This window comes from Thermobia domestica, chromosome 15 (genome assembly GCF_964235325.1).
Source record: "Thermobia domestica chromosome 15, izTheDome1.hap1.1, whole genome shotgun sequence".
Classification (NCBI taxonomy): Eukaryota; Metazoa; Arthropoda; class Insecta; order Zygentoma; family Lepismatidae; genus Thermobia; species Thermobia domestica.
In genome coordinates this window covers 167,704,370-167,723,491 of record NC_137468.1, presented here as the reverse complement: position 1 = coordinate 167,723,491, position 19,122 = coordinate 167,704,370, and the positions used below count along the sequence as shown (strand labels likewise).

Sequence of the window (19,122 nt, the reverse complement as noted above, 5' to 3'; positions counted from 1 at the left end):
CCTTATGGAATTTCATTGTTACGCAACTTTTCGAAGTTTTGATTTTTAACCGCATAAGTTGGCACATTTGCATAACTTCTGATGTGAAACAATGTGCTACAGAGGAATTTGTGGGACTACCTTTGATCACTAGCAGCTCATGCGTGACTTGTTGTAACAGCACTTTTTTTTTTTTTAGCAACTTCCAGCAATAAATCAATTCAGTCGAATAAAGTGTAGTTGAACATGCAGATAAAGGACTTACATAAGATTACCAATCTTAAGAAAGCTCAAAGGTCACGAAGCTTATGCGTACTATTTCAGGTACTGAAAAATATCAACATTCTCGAATGATAGAACAATAAATTGATTATGTATGACTATTGAACAGAAAAAGTACTATTCCAGTAGATGAACTGAAAACTGTGACTTCTAATCTCTCGGACTGTAACAACGCCGGAAAATGTGGCGCCTGTGAGAGCGTTCATCCAGCAATCTCCCAAGCATTCAGCACTTAAACAGGTCGACCAGGCAATTTTTTCTCAGACCTGATGCTCTGAAGTTCGATAGTTTTTCTATCCGGAACAGAATCATGTTGGTCAAGTCCGAACCGAACTTGTTACCGCGTCTCATTGCCAAACGTAAGACGAACTGCAGGAAACTGTATGAAAACCACCTGCTGTGTTCCAAATGGAAGATAGTTGTCACAGTGGATGAATCATATATCCATCTCACTGCTGATAGTCACATTCGGGTAATCACATACTATGACATTGACAGCAAGAGGCGCGGCAACTTTGTTCGTCAGTGCAGGGAAAATTTCCCTCGTGGCTTTATGGTTGTTAGGGAATTCAGGTATGAGGGTAAGTTGCTGATACGAAAGATGGACAAAAACGTGAAGGTAAATGTAAGATACTTCCAAGAATCCATTCTGGCGCCTACCATCTATCGGAGAGACACCCCACAATTGTATGGAATGGACACAAACCAGGTGATAATCCATATGAACAAGGTTTCGAGTCATACTGCTAAAACATCACTATGCTTGTATCAGGAAATGGCAGAGGATTAGGAATTCGTGTCATTCCGTTTGAAGACATTACTATGAAAAGCTCAGGTGCCAGTTCCAGTGGATTTCAATGCCATTTCCAGGTCTATAGAACATGATTGGTGGTAGTGACACGGTATTTCTTAAAACCCTTTAACGCGCCATTTTTCCCATCAGACTTTTTTTTTTAATTTGGAGTGGTTTCAGTGTAGGAGTGGGAATTCTTTTTAAAAAATAATGCAAATAATATGGGATCTATGGGATATTTTATGGTGTTTGCATATAGGGTTTACGCAAAGTTTCGTGTTGACATCTGCAAAGTCCTCTAAAACCAGATAAAACCAATAAAACGCGATGAATGTCAGCGTATTTGCACTCATCACACTTCTGTCTAACACAGAAAAAGTCAACAGTTCAAAACCTGTCCAGCTAAACAAGCTAAGAAAGCTCGAAAATGACATTGTGGTGTAACGCCGGGTGCAAGAAGTAAGACTAAAAGGGTCAACGCTGGCTTACTATGACATCTAGCGGAAAATTTAGAACTTCATTAGTGAAAGGGGATCTTAGCTGATACGCAAAGCTACTTTTCTATGTCCGAACTAGAAACTACATGGTGCAATACAATTTCAAAATAAACTTTGCATATATGCAAAGCTGCGCGCTAAAGGGTTAAGATGAGTACCCGTCAAAAATGGTCGGATATAAAGCAAACAACCTTCTGCATGATTTCTGCGTGTGTGCCTGAATAAGGAAATTTGATCCTGGCAGTGTGTATTGCAGTGGAGCTAAATGAAAGGAGGAAAATAAAATTTTAAAAAATCAAGAGAAATATACTGCATTCTTCCTCGCATTGATCGGGGAACCTTATTGTTTGTTTACCCCACTTCAATTTACAGCATATTTTTTTCTGCTTCTGTTCCCACCCTTTTGATTCGTCTGGTGTATTGCGCTCACATCAATGGTCCTTTTGTTTACTTAAAAGGGTGGCTTGATTCCTGGTGCAAGTGCCTTAAACTTCGAACGCATTGCAATGATTTGGATTCCACCTTAAACGGTAGGTCCACGTCTCATAGCCACATCTCAGGTACTTAAAGGAACGCTAAACTCCAATCCAACCAACGTTATAACCCTGCTTATACTTCAGTTTTGCCTAGACGTATATTCTTTATGGATACGAAAGATCGTAATTAACATAACAAGATGAACACAAACTAAGGATATTCGAAAACAAAGTATTCAGGATTTCTTTTAAAGCTAAAAGAAACAAACAAAACTGATAAATATGGAAAGTTACATAATGTAGAACTTCATTACATATACATAATGCAAGTAGATCTATTTTGTTCGTTTGATTTTAGGTTTAAAGGTCTACAATGTACTTATTCTGGTGTACCACAGGGATCCAATCTCGGATCAGTGTTTTTTCTTTTGTTTATTATACTTCATTAAAAATAGTGTGTACTATTTTCTTGTTAGTGTTTTAATGAAGGAATTTGTAGAGGTACATTTTAATATCAGATTTACTCTAATAGGTTTCATAGTTCTCGTATAGCATCAGTTTTCATGTTAAAATTCACTGCCAATTTTCTCGGAAATTACGCATAAGAATTTTCTCATACATATAACAGTAAGATTTATCGATTGATACTTGTCTTATCTTCGGGAACAGTTTTCCATCATTCGCTAATAATATTGCACAAGTGATAAGTGTTATGAAATCAAGATGCCGAAGATGGACGACGCACATTGCTCGTGGGGGAATTCTGGCTGGAATGGGCCACCTTTGGGTAGGTCTAGAACAGGCATGTGCAAGTTGAAACATGATTTGGGCCAATTACACAGGACTTACTGGCGTTGAAGGCCGTACGAGACAATGTATAACATTTTCACAAAAATTTAATAGTCATACTTGTCGTATACTAACATTACAGAAACACAAAAACAGTAATCAAAATATTTTGCTAGAGGATAATAAAAGGAAAAATCTAGTACATTGCTTTCGACGAGATTCGAAGCACAAATATCAGGGGAAAGGATGGGGGTGTAGAGAAACGTTGGTTTCTGTGTTGTATTCTCATCGTTGCCAGGTTGCAAAAGATAAGTCTCACATTATGCAGTCGACGATTGGGAAAAAAATTCAATTTAGTTTAAGAGATTACGTAAAAAATACGTTTTAAATACCAGGGAAGGCGGGCCGGTTGAAAGAGTTCAGTGGGCCGGAGTTAGCCAGTGGGGTGTTGCACATGGCTGGTCTAGAAGATGGTTAGGGTTGCCATAATTTTTTGATCCAAAATACGGACAAGCCTTAAAATGACGACCTATCAAAGATAAGGTGACTAAACTCAGAACAAATATTTTAAAATTTCTTACCTAAAAATCAACTTTTTTAGGTTATCACACAATTGTTTACTGTAATACTTAAAACACTATTGGAAACCAACTTGTTTTATATTTTTTTTCGTTACACAAATATAATAAATCATGCCATTAAATTACGTATATTAAATCTAAACAAAAGCACCCTGGAATGGAAAAATGAGACTTTTTTTTTTTTAAAAAAAAAAAAGATAATCTACTTTATTAGTAGTAACTGAAATATAAGTTATATGGTGAAAACAATTCTTTTCACCCCAAATTTTAGCGATTCCCGACTCGGAAACTTTAAGGGAACTGCAAAAGCTGTCAAATACGGACATTTTCCTATTTCATGCTTTGTACGATACGGACACGGACATGGACCCAAAAATACAAACAGTCCATAATAAATAGGGACTATGGCAACCTGAAAATGGTAAGAATATATATATATATATATTTGGTCTAGGAATTAATTCGTGCGGTTGGTACGCACACATTGAAGCTGTAGTACAAACACAAAATACATAAATACCTTAAGAAAAATATTGTCCATCGCTAGCCACCACTTTCGCCCATCTGTCAGGCAATGTACGGATTCCGTGGCGAAAGAAGTCTTCATCCTTGGAAGCGATCCAGTCAGAGACCCATGTTTCGATATCTTCTGAAGAAGTAAACCGCTGTCCAATCAAATCGTTGTTCATGCAATCGAACAAGTAGTAGTCCGAAGGAGCAACGTCTGGTGAATACGGCGGGTGGGGTAAAACTTCCCATCCGACATTTTCTAAATAGGTTTTGACCGGTTTTGCGACATGTGGGCGAGCGTTATCATGTTGAACAATAAGTTTATCATGTCTGTTCTCCCATTCTGGTCGTGTTCTGGCCAGAGCTTGCTTCAAACGCATTAATTGTCGTCGATAACGTTCTCCATTCATAGTTTCACCCGGTTGCAGCAGCTTATAGTACACCACACCTTTCATATCCCACCATATGCACAGCATAACCTTTGCACAGTGAATATCTCGTTTTGGTTGTGATGGACCTGGTTCACCTGGTTTTACCCAGGCCTTTTTTCGTTTAGGGTTCTCGTAATGGATCCACTTCTCATCACCCGTAATAATTCGATGCAGAAACCCCTTTCTGCTCTGTCGTTGAAGCAGCAATTCGCAAATGGTTTTTCGTCTTTCAACGTCTCTGTCTTTCAATTCATGTGGAACCCAATGTGACATCTTTTGAATCATTCCCATGGCTTTCAAGCGTTTGGAGACTGTTGTTTGATCAACGCCTAATGCTGCTGCAAATTGTTCCTGCGTTTGACACGGATCCTGCTCGAGCAATGCTGTCAATTCTTCGTCTTGAAATTTTTTTTGGCTGTCCAGCTCGCTCTTGGTCTGCCAAGCCGAAATCACCACTTCTGACACGTTCGCTCAGCTAGAGCATGGTCACCATACACTTCCACCAAAATACGATGACTTTCAGTCGCACTTTTCTGCATGTTAAAGTAATGCAGCAGGACACCCCGCAAAAACACTTTATCAGGCACAAATTGCGCCATGTTCACTTAACTACAAACTGGTGTTGTTGACGCTTTAATCCACTGCCCTATACTACGAACGTTACGCGATGACAGGGGTTTGCAACACATGTGTGGATACACGGAACTGTGGGACGCTCCGTTCGTTGCGCCATCTCTTGTCCACCCGCACGAATTAATTCCTAGACCAAATATATGTCACCTTGGGAAATAAGTTGTACCAACCCCAACTGCTTTATCGAAATGCAGGTATAATGTATGAAGGTTTACCACATGGGGAAAAGATACAGAGAGTTGAGAACCTAGTCCGTTAGCTATTTAGTCTTCACATGCTATTAGATTGAGTACGAACTTTCTCATGTATAAGAAGAAAAATGAAATCCTGAAATGGATTCAAGGTTCTAAAACATACTGTATGTAGTGATGAGCAAATGCAAGACCAAGACCACGGTCTTGGTCTTGGTCTTGCACATCCAGTCTTGGTCTTGCATTGAAACTCCTGGTCTTGGTGTTGGTCTTGTACACCCAGTCTTGGTCTTGGTGTTGGTCTTGCTTGCAAGAATGTTGCAAGTCTTGCTTTTAAGAAATCTAATGATTTTCAAAGGTAAATTTTACTTTGGATATAAGGGATAATAATTTCTACATTGCGCCAATAGTAATGGAAATACAATGTATGTTTCTAAATGTAATATAGTTTACCTTCGTGTAAGTATGATGATAGTGTGCAACATAGGTGATGACCTTTATTCGTTTTTAATGAATGCCCACGCTTCACTACTTATAAGGCAAATCACAATGTTTCGTAATCTTTTTATATTTTTAAGAGATCCAGTTCTCCACACTTTCCCAAACTGGAGAGGCTACCCTTGAGACGCATGAAAGAAAATCAAGACGGCACAGATTACTGAAATACCATGAATTGGAAAATTATTTTTACACTCTAGAGGTGTCAGATTTTTTCTTTTCAACCAAGATTAGCTAATTTTTGTATTGAACAAACTTCCAATTAAATATTGAGATTTTGTTTTACTGATACCAATATATACTCCTTGGGGCAGAAACGTGGACATTACGCAAAAGGGATAAAAAAAAAAAAAAGTTGGAGGCTTTCAAAACATGGGTATGGAGGGGGAAAAAAGGAGAGAATTATCTGGGTTGAACGGAAAACAAATGAGAAAGTGTTAGAAATAGTAGCAGTAGGGGAGAAAAGAAAACTTTTAGATGTAATTAAGAGGAGGAAGAGGAATTGGTTGGGACACTGGCTGAGGAGGAACTGTATTATGAGGGACGTGCTAGAGGGTATGGTGGAAAGAAAGAGAGGGAAGGGCGAAGGAGACTGTAGTTCAAGGAAGATATTAAAACAGAAAATTGCTACGTCAAGACAAAGAGACTGTGTGAGGGCCGCCGTACATCGAAGCTTCTCAGTTGCAGCAAGTGACCTGCCAATAATAGCAGAATAACTATGATAATGATGATATGTTTAGCAATATTGGCTAAAAAAGAGAGAAAAAATAAAATAATAATGATTATAAATCAAACCTCTTAATATTTTAGAATAATTTGAGTAAAAACTGAAAACGACTCAACTGTATGTCTTTTGTGTAAACTTTATATAAATACTTTTGACCTATATTAGAAATACAAAATAACGGCATCAAACTCCAAGTAATTTAAAATAACTGTACAAAATCACTCTCACTTGTGAAAATGGATTATTTATTGTTGTATAATGTTAATTATTCAACGTATAAGCATCCGGCCATGAAATCGAGCTTGCGGTCACATGCACTAAGTTTTTATCAATATCGTGAAAATGTTACTTCGATATTAATTTTATGAGTACACATTAAAATTTCCAACGGATGCTTGAGATTCAGAGCCAAGGCCATACCCATGTACTCAGCACCTATAGTGTACGGAATTACCGATGTTCAATACTACGGAAAAAGAACGCCACTAATATGTTTTTAAACGAAACAATATCTAGTTTAACGTCCCACTATTATGCACCGAAGCTAAGGAAGACGGTGATGATGAGAAATGAATCAAATGATGTAATGAAGAAAGTAGGAGGAAACGTGATAACCCCGAGAAAACCCACGTGCACGCTGTTTGTCCACCAAGCTAACATGGCGCAAGATTAGATCGAACCAAGGAACTAGGGAAACGCTCTACCACTGAACCACCGCGGCCATAACATGTTTTAGTTTACTTTTCGCTTATCCACTTCTTATGGACACAACTATTCTTCGTATGATTTCCCAAAATCCAATCATGGGCTGTCGTAAATGAATCAAATGATGACCAAAGTAAATCAGACACTCAAGTTCTTATACCTTGTAACAGTTCATAGAATTATGCTCTCGGTCGTCTTCTAAACGCAGGAATGCATCGTAATTTAGCACCAACGACACGTTTCGTTGTGTGCAACAAGTTTTGATTAGAATGACACCTGTGTGGCTTGAAAATGAGTAATAACTACAGAAAACGCGAACAACCGATTCAGAAAACGACATACTGTAGCTACATGCTACAGGGGGCGATCGGCTCACACGGGTTGCATAAACTACTGGGAACACATTCACTCCAGCGGCATTTTTACTTAAGCCAAGAAATTCATGTGAAAAGTGTAATGATTTCCCCCCTTCTTTTCCACATTCTAAATATAAAAAAAGTTGTCCCGGTACTTATGCAAGGCTCTTGGTCTTGGTCTTGCAGGTATGGTCTTGGTCTTGGTCTTACATGCAAGACTCTTGCACAAACTGCAAGACCAAGACTCTTGCGCTCATTACTAACTATATGTCCTGGAACTATTACAAGTATTAGGTGTGTCACTGTTAGGAGTGCATAGGGTTGCCAATTCTGGAAAATAAAACAACCGGCACCCCCTCAAAATTCCCTATGACATAGGTCTAAGTGTGAAGTATCTCTGTTCGGACCTATCCATGGGAAGGAAAATGTACTATCGTGAACAAAAGTGCATTAGCACCTGTATTCTGCATATCGTTAGTACATTCACTAATAAGCTTAAAAGATACATTGTAATATAAATCATAACTAAATCGGCATTGATCATTTTATTGTACTTACCAATAACTTCTTTACTTACCACTTACCACTTCTTTAAAATTATCGAAACAGATGAACAAAATATTTTAATTGTTGATAGATAGTGAAAGGTGACAGTTTTTGGATTTATAGAATGAAAATTACCTTTTAAATCCAAAATTGCTTAAGTTACTTCTAACTAGATAAAATTGCTTGGAACTAGATACAAATTGGAAAAACACTGGTCATAAAGGGGCTAGTAAGAAGTTTGTATACTGGCCACCGGCTTTAATCAAAATAACAGCAATATTTCCGGCCAGGCTGGTGAAAAACCGGCTAGTTGGCAATCCTAGGAGTGCACGCCATTGTTAGAAGAAAACAAAACAACATAAACAGATATAATTGTCAGCTAATGGTGTGTTTCTTACATATGCAGTACATAAGTAAATAATCAATACGATCCAACACAATAAAAACCGTCAAATATTATTATCAACGAACGACAAACATTTTAGCGCCGTAAAATATTGGTTTTTCTCGAAAGCTATGCATGAAAATCGATCCTCAGTATACACGACTCCAAAAGTGCATTACCACCTGCAATTCTCGTTTTCCTGCAATAGCAGGCAACCCAAAAAGCTCGGCGGGTGGGTTGGTTCCGAATTCGAAAGGCGTTGGACCAAACCTCAATTTTGTTAAAAATATATCAGTGTGGCAAACTGAAAAATAAGGAAATAAAAACAAATTGTTAAGAATGACAATTTTATTATCGTGACGGAGTTGGATGGCATCAAAAGTTACAAAATGATCTTACTTAAGCAGTTCAAAAAAGATGAATGGCAAAAGACACATATCAGAAAAAAACATTTCTCTCCTTCTCCCCCCCCCAAAAAAAAGAATTAAAAAAAGAAAAAGTTACATAAAGTAAAGGTTTAATATAAAAGACTCACCCAAAATTTTGAAAATTGACACGCGAAAGGCAAGAATAACTGAACCCAAGTGAATAAAATTGTACACAGATATTGCAGACGTAAAATGTGGGAATACAGGCTTCATATTTTCCTTAAAAAAACGGTAGGGTGGGGCACGGACCCCTCCAAACCCTTGATCACGAGATATCAAAAATGCTTGTAACAGTATGTCAGATGTGTGTAAAGGACATGAAGAATTGTAACGAAACTTTTTCTATGGACAACACGTAAAAAATAAAGAAATACGAGGTTTTAATGTTCTGCGGAAAACAGTTTTAGGGGGCAAAAGCCCCCACGAAAAATTTTGAAATTTGACGTCCGAAAGGTAAGAAGAAGTGAACCGAACTGAATGAAATTCTGCACAGATATTATAAACATAAAATGAGGGAATACGGGTTTCTTATTTTCCTTTAAAAACGGCTGGGTAGGGCGCGGACTCCTCCAAACATTTGATCATGAAATATCAAAAGTACTAGTAACAAATGTCAGATGGGTGTAAAGGACATGAAGAATTACAACGAAAATTTTTGTATGGACAATACGCAGAAAATAAAGGAATACGTTTTTTTTATTTTCTGCGGAAAGAGTTTTATAGGGTAAAAGAACCCACCCCAAAATTTTAAAGTTGACGCGAGAAAGATAAGAAGAAGTGAACCGAAGTGAGTGAAATATTGCACAGATGTCGTAGGTTTAAAATGAGGAAATACGGGTTTCGTATTTTCCAGCAAAAAAAGGTTCGGTGAGGCGCGGACCCCGAATCTTTGATCACGACATGAAGGTCAAAGGACATGAAGAATTCCAAAGAAACATTTCGTATCGACAATACCCAAAAATAAAGGAATACGGGTTTTTTTAATGTTCTGCGGGAAAACGGTTTTAAAGGCTATAGCCCCACCCAAACTTTTGAAAGTTGAAGCCCGAAAGGCAAGAAGAAGTGAGCCGAAGTGAATAAATTGTGCACAGATACTGCAGACGTAAAATGAGGATACGGGTTTCGTATTGTCCTGGGGAAAACGGTTCCGTAGTGCGCCAACCCCTCCAAACCTTTGATCACCAAATATCAAAAGTACTAGTAACAGTATCTGAGATGTGTGTAAAGGACATGAAGAATTGCAACATATCTTTTTGTATGGACAATAAGCAAAAATTAAAGGAATGCGGGTTTATTATTTTCTGCGGAAAGACTGTTTTATGGGGCAAAACAACCCACCCTAAAATTTTAAATTTGAAGCTGGAAAGGTCATAACAAGTGAACCGAAGTGAGTGAAATATTGCACAGATATTGAAGGCTTAAAACGAGAGAATACGGGTTTCGTATTTTCCTGGAAAAAGGGGTTGGATGAGGCACGGACTCCTTCAAACATTTTGATCACGAAATATCAAAAGTACTAGTAACAGTATTTGAGATATGTGTAAAGGACACGAAGAATTGCAACATAACTTTTTGTATGGACAATACGCAAAAAATAAAGGAATATGAGTTTCTAATGTTCTGCGAAAAACGGTTTTAGGGGGCAAAAGACCCCATCCAAAATTTTAAAAGTTGACGCCCGAAAGGTAAAAAGACATTAGCCGAGGTAAATGAAATTCTGCACAGATATTACAGACGTAAAATGAGGATATGAGTTTCGTATTTTGCTGATGAAAAAGGTTGGGTGAGGCGCCGACCCCTCCAAACCTTTGATCACGAAATATCAAAAGCGCTAGTAACAGTATGTCAGATGTGTGTAAAGAACATGAAGAATTGCAACGAAACATTGTGTATGCAAAATAACCAAAAAATAAATGAATACTGGTTTCTTATTTTCTGCGGAAAACTGTTTTAGGGGTCAAAATCTCTCACCCAAAATTTTGAAGTTGACACCCGAAAGAAAAGAAGAAATGAGCCGAAGTAAATGAAATTTGCACAGATATTGCAGACAGAAAATGAGGTTACGGGTTTCGTATTTTTCTAGAGAAAACAGTCGGGTGGAGCGCCGACCCCTCCAAACGTTTGATAACGAAAAATCAAAAGTGCTACTAACAGTATGTCAAATATGTGTATAGGACATGAAGAATTGCACCGAAACTTTTGTATGGACAATGCACTGAAAACAAAGGAATACGGGTTTTTTATTTTTGCGGAATAACGGTTTTATGGGGCAAAAGACCCCATCCCAAAATTTTGAAATCTGACGCCAAAAAGTAAGAAAAAGTAAACGGAAGTGAATGAAATTTTGCACAAATATTGTAGACATAAAACGAGGGAATACGAGTTTCGTATTTACCTAAAAAAAACAGTTAGTTGGGGCCCGGACTCTTCTGAACCTTTGATCACGAAATATCAAGAGTGCTAGTAACAGATTGTCAGGTGTGTGTGAAGCCCACCAAGAATTCGAAAGAAACTTTCTGTATGGACAATACGCAAAAAATATAGGAATACGTTTTTTTATTTTCTGCGGAGAAACAGTTGTAGGGGGCAAAAGAACCCACCCAAAGTTTTGAAAGTTGATGCCCGAAAGGCAAGAAGAAGTGAGGCGAAGTGAATTAAATTGTGCACAGATATTGTAGACATAAAATGAGGGAATACGAGTTTCGTATTTTCCTGGGGAAAACGGAAGCGTGGGGCGCCGACCCCTCCAAACCTTTGATCACGAAATATAAAAAGTGCTAGTATGTCAGATGTGTGTAAAGGATATGAAGAATTGCAACACAACCTTTTGTATGGACAATACGCAAAAAATTAAGGAATACGGGGCTTTTATGATCTGCGGGAAAACGGTTTTAGGCGGCAAGAGATCCACCCAAAATTTTAAAAGTTGACGCCCGAAAGACGCGAAGAAGTGAACCAAATTGAATCAAATATTGCACAGATATTGTAGGTTTTAATTGAGGGAAACGGGTTTCGTATTTTCCTGAGAAAAACGGTTAGGGGGCTCGGACCCCTCCAAACCTTTGATCACGAAATATAAAAAATGCTGGTAACAGTATGTCCTATGTGTGTAAAGGCCACAAAGAATTCCAACGGAACTTTTTGTATGGACAAATACGCAAAAAAATAAAGGAATGCTTTTTTATTTTCTGCAGAAAAACAGTTTTATGAGGCAAAAGAACCCACACCATACTTTTGAAAGTTGACTCCCGAAAGGTACATGTTGTCTCAAAGGTCGAGGGCATTCTTTATTGCTTATTTAAGGAAAAAATTTTCTAATTCCAGCTTCGGGTATCTTCGGGAAAAAGTAAACCAGGTTCGAACCTCGAAGTCAACCTTTGCAATCGGGAGAAATTTTCCAGATGTTTTTTTCTTCTTTTAAATATAATAAGACTTGTTATTAATTGTATAAAAAAGCAACATTGATTGAAATACTTAATAATTCAATTTCGAAACTTTGTATTAATATTCCTTCTTGCATCCTACCGCCATTTTAGGCGAGATGGGATTAAGTAAGATGGAAATTCCCATCTCGCCTAAAATGGTAGACATTCTTATTTTGTAGATATAAGTGGCTGATAAATCGTTAGGCGAGGTGGGATTAGGCTAGATGGGATGGAATCATCTGAAAAGGTAGGGGTACGGTAGGTAGCGGCATGACGTCACGCCGTCCCCCATGCCTATCTTTGCCCATTGTAATTGCTTAGGAAGTGGGAGGACGCCATACACAGTTTTTTGGAGGTGGGGATAGGGTCCCCCGCGTTCCCACGCACTTTAACCCCTGCTGCTAAGTATTAATTGCTGTGAGGACTAACAAAAAATATTATGTGATAATAATAATAATAATAATAATAAAGTATCTGAATGATACTGATATTTTTTCAACTTTTATTACAATTGCTGTGGGTTCCCGTGAATCTGGTTATATTGTTTTTGTAAGGAATAAAGAGGCTTCAAACAACATGATTTGTATAAAAGAAAAAAGCCTTATCAGTTGCAAGAACTGACAAGTGGCCTTGTGTCTGTTTTTTTAAACACAATGTTACGAGGCACAGAAGCCACATGCGGTGTGCTTGCTTTTTTGCCTCAGGCAGCTTCAGTACTAAAATTAAGACTTTGCTTGAGGCAGACAGTACTAAAATTCTGTCAATTTATGTGTAGCTATCAGCAACCACACAGGTTCTTTGAAACGCTGAATTTTACAAGAAAGGTTTTGTCCATCGGATATTAAGCGAACGAAGTCCATCGTACGTTGTAATCCCTTCCCCTCTTTTGCACACTGTGTGAAATTTAACTTGTATACTGTAGTAAGTTACAGAAAAGAGAATGCTATTTTTTAAAAAATGACATTATCGAATAAGATTGACCATTATTACAATATATTCAAGATGAAAAATATTCTTTTAACAGTCGTCGTACTTAGTTGTCTGCACTGAAATTCCCATAATGTGCTTTCTTCTTTTCTAATATGAGCTCCGAGCTTCTTCGTGGCTAAGTGGTTAGCGTACGTGCCTTTGGCGTGAGAGACCCGGGTTCGATTCCGGTGAGAGCTCATGTAGTTCGGGTTTGTCAATTAATCAGTAGGTCCCGTCTTATATAGCCTCGCTGCTGAAAGGGACGACAAAATCAACTCAACTCATATTGAGCACTATAGGAGATATAACTCCGAGGTGAATTTTGTCCCTGGAAAACCTCCCAAAATCATCAACGGTACGAAATATGTCTGCAATGCAACATGTCCATCATTTCCAACTCTATGCTCTGTGATCTAGTTTGCTTTTCATGTTTTCAGTAAACTAGACAGACAAAAGGAAGAATAGAGGCTTTCTTCCAGAAAATTGTGTTCGAGGGTGGGGGGTCACACAGGCTCGTATCCACGGGGAGTCTAGGGGGTCGGGCTCACCAAAAATTTTTACATTAGAATGATTTATGAGCATTAAAGTAGTCAGCCATTAGGATTTCTTTTCGTTTTAGGATGATACCAGATTCGACTCCTGGTGTAAGCTCAACTTTCATTATTGTGTCATTTGCAGGTTTTGTCTCATACAGATTCGTTGAAAAACCTCTAAACATGTGCTATGACTAGTATGCGAACTAAAGTTTTTTTTAGCAAAAGAGAGAGAAATTTCTTGCTTTAGACTCTGCCCGGTAATCCAGTTTTTCTGGAGGCGAGATAGTATGGTTGGGAACGACCTATCAGATTCAAGTTCCGAACCCACATATAAAAGACCTTCCTTTATAACCTTGGTGTTGTATAAAGACGAAAAACAAAAATATACTGATAGCTCCAGTAATAGATATTATAGCAAAGAGATTTAAAAAATAGGTGGTTTTGAAATAGAGAAAGGACAGTACCTGAGCTTTATTAGTATTACTAGCATATATTACCCGCTTTGCTAAGTTAAAATGAAAATTTTAAAGCACAACTCCGTATTTCATGTGTTTAGTACCCGTGAAATATGCTGTTTTCGTTTTTAATGGCATCGATTTAAACAGCATCGGAAAGATCATTGATCATCTCGGCGACCCCAAAAATCATGGATTCGACACCAATAATTGTCATTTTCGGTCATTTATATATATATTTCCTCCTCCCCTATGTTGCGGGCCATGGCAACGAAAGTGTCACTGTTCATCTCAGCGACCCCCCACAAATGTGGATTCAGCACTAATTAACGGTCATTTTCCATTATCTTTAAATATCTCTTCCTCCATTTCCCCCAAGTTGTGGGGTTGAATTTGAATTTAAACATGATCGAAAGTACCACTGCTCATCTAAGCGACCCAGAAAACTATAAATTTGACACTGATAGTAGCCATTATCGATAATTTTATATATCACTTTCTCCCCTTCCCGCAAGTGGTGGAGCTGATTTTGCATTTAAACCCGATCGAAGATGTCACAGTTCATCAGAATGATCCCGAAAACTATGGATTAGGCACTAATATTGGTTATTTTCGATTATTATTATTATATATAGCTCCCCCTCCCCCGTGCTGCGGCACACGAAATCAGAATTGTCACTGTTAATCTCAGCTACTCCTAAAACTATTGATTCGATACTAATATTACTCAGTTTCGATCATTTTTAAACGTTTATCCCCCTCTCCTCCATTGTACCCTCCCCCTTCCCAACTATTAGGGCTGAACTTGGATTGAAACAGCATCAGAAGTGTTACTGTTTGTCTCATCGGGCCCGAAAACTATGGATTCAACATTAGTATCGGTCATTTTTGATCATTTTTAAATTTCTCTCCCTCTCGCCCTCCCCTACGCTGTTTCGTCAAAGTAAATAGCCTAAAGTAATCCCTGCCCCTATACTCATGTATATTGAAAATTTGATTTAGATCGGTCGGGTGGTTCAAGAGTGATGAAGTCACAGAGACAGACATTTTTATTTTGATTTTTTTTACATATATCTGCCCCCTCTCCCTCCCCTACGTTGGCTTCGTCAAAGTGAAATGATAAAAAAAAAACATCCAAGGCCCGACCCTCATATTTGTTGAAAATTAGATCGAGATTGGTTGGGTGGTTCAAAAGTTATTAGGTTTTATTAGTTTCTATTTATACGTTCCCCCCCTAGGATGTACCGTTAAAGTAAAATTACAAAAATGTTTCCAGATCCAAACCTCATATATCTTGAAAGTTTGATTGCGATCGGTCGGATATTCAAGATATAGTTGAAGAGTTATTAAGTTACAAAAATAGTGGCTTTCAGTCTTATATAAATTGATTTTTATATATATCTCTCCTCCTTCTCCGCCCCCACGTTACTTCGTCAAATTTAAATAACACGATCCCAGGCCTGAGCCTCATCTATGTTGAAAATTTGATCAAGATTGGCCGAGTGGTTCAGGAATTATTAAATTTTATTTATTTGTACACCCCTCCTAAGTTGTACCATCAAAGTGAATAGCCTAAAACCAGCCCAGCCGTAAAACTCATCCATGTTTCAAATTTGATTAAAATCAGTGCGGCGGTTCGGGAGATTTATAGTCACAAACATAATGTTTCTCAATTATATATATATATATATATTAGTAGTGTCGAATCTAGATTTTTTCCTATGGGGGCAACGTAAAATTTTACGGCACATTCCACCAGCCCCCCTTCCAACAGAACGGCGAATATGCATCGTTTTTACCACTAGCAATCCTCTACATTGAGTCTTTTCCCAAATAGGCAGTACTGGCTTCGATAGAAGGAAAAAAAAGTTTGAAGGGCCGGATCGGGACAGTGAAGAGAAGAGTGGCAGTGTTGGGCAAATTTAAATTGAATTGACAATTAACAATTAATCTGTAAATTTAATTGTTAATTGCAATTGACAACGGAAGTAAGTAATGGTTAATTGTTAATTGCAGTTGCCCATTAATAAAGGAGAATCAATTGCAATTAATCAATCGATTGAAAGTAATTGCAGTGGAAAGTAATTGCAATTGAATTCAGTCATTTAATTGCAATTGAAATTAATTAGCAATTAATTCAATTGCAATTTTTGATTTCCACAGCAATTACTTTCAATTGATTGACCAATTGCAATTGATTTTCACTGATTAATTTTCAACACTGTAGTTCAGAGAGAGTGTGGGGCAATGAAAACTTTAGCCACGACCAACTGACCCACCACCCATCGTGACCCATGACCCACCGTGACCCACTCTGTCCCACCACCCACCATGAACCACTGTTACACACTGTGACCCAAGACCCACCGAAACCCATTGTCATCATCTCTGACCCATGAATCATGCCCTCTTCTCTACTGACTAAAGAGTTTAAACTTGTAATAAAACAAGCCTATGAAATTATCACTCATTGGATTTTGAATTTCTACGATCAATCACTCAAGCACCGCTCTATTACAATAACGGTGGATCTGACCTTTCTAATATAAATAAAATAGAGTTTGCTTGAGTGTCTGTCTCTCTATCTGTGTGCGGCCCGTGGACCAGACGAGCGGACGAAAGTTTTCAAAATTTGGTCGCGGGTAGCTTGGTCTAGGCCACAGATCAAAACGAAGAGTTTTTTTTTCAACCGGGACCGGCCTGGGAACCAGACAAGTTGGCCGAGAGTTACCAAATTTTGAACACGGATACCTTTCTTCAGGTCCCAGACCAAGGTGAAGCGTTTTTGACTAAATTCGAACCACGGGGGTCTCAGGAGGGCGTTAACCCAGACATGTAAAAGTAGTAGAAAAGGACCGATATTAGTGTCGATTTCATAGTTTTCGCGGTCGCTGAGATCAATGGTGATACTTTCATTAGCGATGATTTTCTAATTCGGCCACCATTGTATGTGGGCCGGGAGTCACCGGGGTGGAGAATTGCGAGACATGTAAAAATAATGGAAAATGACCGATATTAGTCTCAAATCAATAGTTTTCACTGTCGTTGAGATGAATGGTGATACTCACACAGGCGTTGACTTCCAAATACTGCCCCCATCAGCTGCTGGCCAGAGGCATGGTTTTTTTCAAAATTGGAACCAGAGGATCATAGGGGCTTTTATCGGAATATGTAAAAGTAGTAGAAAATGGCAGATTTTAGTGTCACATTCATAGTTTTCGCGGTATCGGCTGGAGGCCAGAGGCGATTTTTTCACAATTCGAACCAAGGGGGTCTCAGGGGGCGTTTACCGGGACATGTAAAAGTAGTAGAAAATGACCAATATTTGTGTCGAATCCATATTTATCGGGATTGCTCAGATGTATAGTGACAACCCCGATAGTGTTTACGTTCAAATTCAGCCCCCATCAGCCTTCCCAATGAAAACACATGTATATATATTATTTTGTTTTCCATGTAGTTAACATTAATGTCATAGTAGATTAAATGATAAAATTCGAATTAGTAATTCTGTTTTACATTGCTCCATACATACACTGGAGCAGATCCCGGGGGGATGAAGGGAACATGTCCCCTCCAATCTTGGAACCTGGGAGATTGTCCTCCCTAATAATCCGATTTGAAATGTGTTTTTTGGGAGAGAAATTTGATTATTTGTGTCCGATCGCTAGAAAGTAAAGTGAGATGAAATTAATGTCCACTCAGAATAAGCCTCAAATCTGCCCGCCTCCCAATGTTGAAGACAATTCTGCTCCCCTGATCCTCTACAGCATTGTTTCTCGGCTACAGAAATATTTTGAACATCGCTATATATGTATATATATAATATGGGAACGATCTTACCCGTCCCCCCCCTAATGTTGAAGACAGTTTCTCGTTTCTTTTTGTCCATGAACTCAAAATCCTGGACAAGGCTTGCATAAATTTCTCGCCGTGCTTTTTGCTTTTCAATTCTGTCCTTAAAAGAGTCTGTTATCTTATCCCATATGCAAAGTCTACATTCCACAAGTTCAATAACGGTTAAAATATCGAATGGAAAAATTCCTGCCATCTCTAAAAATCTAAGCAAAACTAGAAAGGTAAGAATGCAATAATACACAACCTTTTGATCCAGTCACTGTAGCTAAAATGCAGATCTCTATCAGGGGGTCGATCCCGGTACAAAGGGGAGAGGGAAAACTTGGATACATAGCTTTGGTCTTTGTTTTCAATTGCCATTCTACACATTATTTTTTAAAATGGGAGATTTGGGATAGTTTTGGAATTGAGAAAAAAAATCTGTAACAAGTGAAGCATGAAGTCACATCCCTATTGTTGAGATCACAATCAAGAAAATGCCAAGTGAGTAATTTGTCCTTGGAGCTTGGGAAAGAGTGTTTGATTGTGTTGGTTTCGTTTCAAAATAATAATTCTACTTTGACTTGTCAAAAAATATTGTATTCAATCACTGCTTATTGAGTGGAACCGGGAAAAGTGATCTGCACACAATTCTAATGAAAATAAAAGGAAGTAATAATAATCAGGATTTTTTTTCCATATGCTTATGTTCACAGTGTATCAAAATTTGAAAATTACGCTTAAATTAATTTCCAGAATGTATTGAAATTTAAATGCATTAATAGATTAAAAATATACCATCAAAGAGTGTGTGTGTGTGAGAGAGAGAGAGACAGAGAGAGAAAGAACAAAAATTAAAAATTAGTGGAAAATAATCAAGAACTTGGTTATCTAAATTTTCTATATTCTATTTGGTAATAGCTATTTAGAGGGAAACCAGTACTCTTCAAACTTCCCACATTTTATACTTATTTAATAAAGGGAATTAGCTACTCCAAAACAGAGACTGTAAAAAAATAATAAGGTGTTCCGAAGTTGTTTATAGGACAAGATAATAATAATATTATTATACAATTATAATAGAAAAAATGGA

General features: G+C 37.9%; 1 long non-coding RNA gene across 1 annotated transcript in view; it reads left to right on the top strand.

Moving 5' to 3' along the window:
• The window catches only part of LOC145671947 (uncharacterized), a 388,703-nt gene that overhangs the window by 53,794 nt on the left and 315,787 nt on the right, over window positions 1-19,122 (top strand). The window lies entirely within an intron of this gene.